Here is a 4,507-nt window from a genome sequence, read left to right on the forward strand (position 1 = left end):
TTACTCCCAAAAAATTATACGTGTTTTGGAAATGTTGAGTCGAATTAGTCTAGAATCGGTTAATTTTATAGAAGAAAACCTTTCGAACAGCCTTAGTCCGTAAAGTTCCCACCTATCGGGCTGCGATTGGCTCATGTATTTAATCATTCCTACAACGTAATTTTCGGTTAGCGTGGAACGTATCTAAGCGTTATAGGGGGGTCTACTGTATGTCTCTTTTCTCTGAGCTTTTTTACTGTGCCTGTTTATCCATTGCATCTGCCTACTGAAGGCACTATTCCAAACAAAATATTTTAACTAATTTAACTTATAGATAGAAAATAACAAAATAACATGAATTTGATTACGTATGATCTGATCTCTTATTGATAAACCGAATAAATACATTTTTCACGGCGTATTTCTTCATTCTCTAAATAATTAGTTTTTGTCATGATGTTATCAATAAATGTTGTTCTTACTTTAATTGTAATTTTTTTAGATAAACAAAAGGCACGTAAAATAAACCAGAAGAACGATTAAACTTTTTTCTACAAACGGGAAGAAAAACAAATTTACATGAACTCCCAGTTACATAAAATAATTTCTTTTATGAGATATTGAATTTTCTGATGGATCCATTTTCGACTGTATTTCATTTCGCAGTAAGAAGTCTGTTTCTACTTGAACATTCGTTATTGTTGAATTAAATAATAAATATAAACTATATACAGTCGACCCCCTATAACACTGTTGATTATTCCGTTTTATATGAATTCCATGTTGTACGAATCACTTAGATTTTACAAATGCGTGAGCCGTTCGCAGTCCGGCACACGTATTTGTAAAATCTAAGTCACTCATACTACATGGAATTCATATAACAAGGAATTATTTACAGTGTTTTTGGGGGTCTACTATAATATTAAATATACTTGTGATATTTTTTCTTATTAGTAATCATAATGTCTTGTTTTTTAATTACTTACATAAAACAAAACTATATAATAGAAAAATGTTGGATATGCTCTATTATTATTAGTGTGCAACCTTTCGTTTTACTACTTCCATAAGTCTTAAAACAAATTCATCTTTTGATACAGTTTGTTTACACCTAAACGCAGTTATCGATGCTGGCCAGAAAATTTCATTTGGAAGGAAATCAGTTACAAAGAATTATGTTTCACTAATTAACTGTATTAAATTTGAGGTTTAACAACAATATTATGTCATTACAGTATTATCCATAATTGAAAATACAGTCTACCCCCCTATAACACGGGTTCGTATACTTCCGATTCCTATATCACGGCGAAAAAATTGCGACAGTATTCGTACAAACATGCTAAAAAACTCCTATAATTCGATAAAACGTCATCGCCGACTCGTGCCGTGACAGGATTGCACAAACCGTTGAGTTTAAACGAGCAGCGGACATACCAAAATTTAANATCACACTGTGATTATGATGCAAAAGAGTAGGTGAATGGGAACAGTTACTTGACAAAACACTCATAAACTATTTCTATGTTAAGCCATGACTATTAAGAATTAATTTCCTAATTACTATAACAAAATGTTGTGAACTCTGCAAGGCACGTGGTCTGCAGTTTTAAAAGAAGATGAATGAAACAAAGGGAAGGGATAATGAATAGTCAGTGGAAATGTGTATCTTGACAAGCAAAGGATTATTGGAGCCAAAAACACGGTACAATATTAATACTAATACACAGTTCAATCATGGAAACTGATCACGTCACAGTATTAATTCTACTCGATCATCCCCCTTCCAAATTTCCTTATTAAACGCTAGGCCCTGCTTTGCCTGACAAGCAGTATGAATCCGATGACAGAAATTTAACACCAAGTAAAATTTGGGAAACAGAGTACATGATCAAACTTATGAGCTTTCTTTTGTAACAAGACAATCATTGATGATTTTTACACTATAGTCCTCCTCTTTTTTAGATGGTGATTCCCTCTTCCTTACTAGTTATTCCTTCAATGGAAATGGATTACCTTTCAGCACCATAACTTTCTTAATACTGGTGATGGTTGATTCTCCTCTCTTCTGTTCTCTTTCTAACTGCCTGCTACGTATGTCCTTCAATTCACGATGGACACTCATGAAGAGAAAAGAACCTTTCACCTCCATTACACATATTTTTATATCTCCCTGCTAACCCACATTACTCTGTCCCACATGATCCTGTCACAGACCAATCGTCACATCGAAAAACCCAGCCATCAGATAACAGGTGGTAATGAGGAAGGAAACAGAAAAGGATCTGTACAAAAAACATACATGCGATGTAACATAAACAAAAAACAATAAAGACAAGAAAAAATATAATAATACATAATAGCCATGAAGTGCTACAATGTAATATAACTTTCAAGTTTCATATGGAGATTGATTAAGAATATGAACATAACAAAAGCTGACAAAATCAATTATGTGAGGTTCTTATATATCAGAGTATTGTAACCTTATCTAGTTGACCAGGAAATACAAATGTGTGTTAGATAAATAACTAGAAAGAATATGTAGAGATAGATCTACTTAGCTTGTTTTATTTCACACAAAACATAGGTACTACATGTCAAACATATCATCATCTCTATGTGGTGACCCACATGATCCCTCTAGTGACATCCTGCATGATATAAGCCAGTGTTTCACAAGCTTTTTCTACTTGCAGCACACCTATGACTTGACATGACTCAACACGGCACACCAAAATGTTATTTTCCTCAAAAACGTATGATATAATACTACAGTCGACCCCCCTATAACGTACGTTCCTATAACGACAATTCCTATAACGTAGCGAAAAAATTGTAGAAACTTTCGTATAACGTACCTCCTATAACGTCGTTTCGCGAGAAGATTGATAGAGTCTGGACCAATAGTGGATGAGCAGCCGAACTACTTACCTCCGACCCTGCGACACGCTANGAATACACAAAAGAATTGTTTTGTCAGAAAAATAAAATGCTGGAATTAAAAGGGAGAATTTCAAAGTTCGGAGGAATACTATCCGATCAGTATATACCGGCTTGAGCGTCAATGTCAACGTCTCCCACACTCTGAAAAGTTTCAAATTGTTTCCCGAAGACAAGGGAAGACCAATGGGTATTCATTATTTTACATCTCTTCTTCTTGTGTTTGTTCTGTGGGGTGTTCGTTGTCCGAACATAAAAATTCATCGCAAAAGTGTTCGTTATCCGATCGGTTCGTTAACCGATCACCCACTGTATATAATTATCTAACTTTTGAAATCATACAAATAATTTAAGTTATATTACTTTATATAATTCTAATTGCAATGTGTTTCAAATTATAACAGCTTTGAACAGATAACAGTTTTTTACAGTTATGAACTTTGACGGCCATGTGGCCCCAGACTGTACAGCATAGAAGAATGCTGGCTGAATTACATCCCTCTAATATGCTTAGTAGCATTAAGGCCAAGGTCCCATGTGTTCCTAGCAATACTAATGAGGCATTGACCGTCTTTTTAGTTTTGTCCATGATGTATTTGATGTGGGGTGTGAAGTTAAGTCTCTCGTCAAGAATAACACCTAAATATTTAATTTCTGTTGTTTGCTTTATTCTGTGAGCATCTATTTGAAGGGTAAGCTTCCTGACAAGTGGCACATTCCTGCCAACTATCATGCTTTCACATTTCTCTGTGTTAATGGGTTGCCTATGCTTAATACTACACTGGTGGATGTTATTGAAAATGTTGTTGTATATGTCCAGTAAGCATTCACTGTTCCTGTGTGAAGCTAGGATAATTGTATCATCCACATAGTCCTGTATGCAGCAGCCAGGAGGCAGGGTGTCATTTAAATGCAGAATAGAGTTATAGGCTATGTTCCAGAGACCAGGACCAGACCTGGATCCCTGAGGACAGCCTTGAGTGATGGATATGACTACATTATTTTGTGTTGTATAAACACCTGCACTCTTGTTGCGAAGATAGGACTGAAGAAGTTTGTAAAGATTCTGAGAGCAGTGATGAACATGTAATGTTTGCAGGATAAAAGGCCACTAGGCATAATCGAAGGCACCTCTAAAGTCAATAGTGATAATTTCAGTATGCTGATTGTTTTGTTTAGCTTAGTGGTTGTAGTTAATGACCAGATGGATGGCATCTACTGTACCTTTGTTTTTAGAGAAGCCGAACTGATTCTGATGCAGGGGTCTATGCTTGGATAGATGCCATGTGATCCTGTTAATAAAGATAATTCACTGCTCATCACACTGGATTTACTAAAAAATTACATACCAGAATCATTTACGGTGTGATCATGTAAAAAGATTGATAAACAAACGTTTTCAAACTCTATCTGGGCTCTGCTTCTGTTAATCATTAGACCATCTAACACTTTTCCCAGAGTTGGGAGAAGGCAGATCTGCCTGTATTTTTTGTAAGTGTTAGCACTGGTGGGTTTGGGAATCAATTTGACACTAGCCTTTTTCCACTGAGTAGGAAAAAAGGCCAGTGTTCAAGCAGATATT

The sequence above is a fragment of the Centruroides sculpturatus genome, unplaced genomic scaffold, assembly GCF_000671375.1.
Source record: "Centruroides sculpturatus isolate CEXI.00-Female unplaced genomic scaffold, Cexi_2.0 scaffold1883, whole genome shotgun sequence".
Lineage (NCBI taxonomy): Eukaryota > Metazoa > Arthropoda > Arachnida > Scorpiones > Buthidae > Centruroides > Centruroides sculpturatus.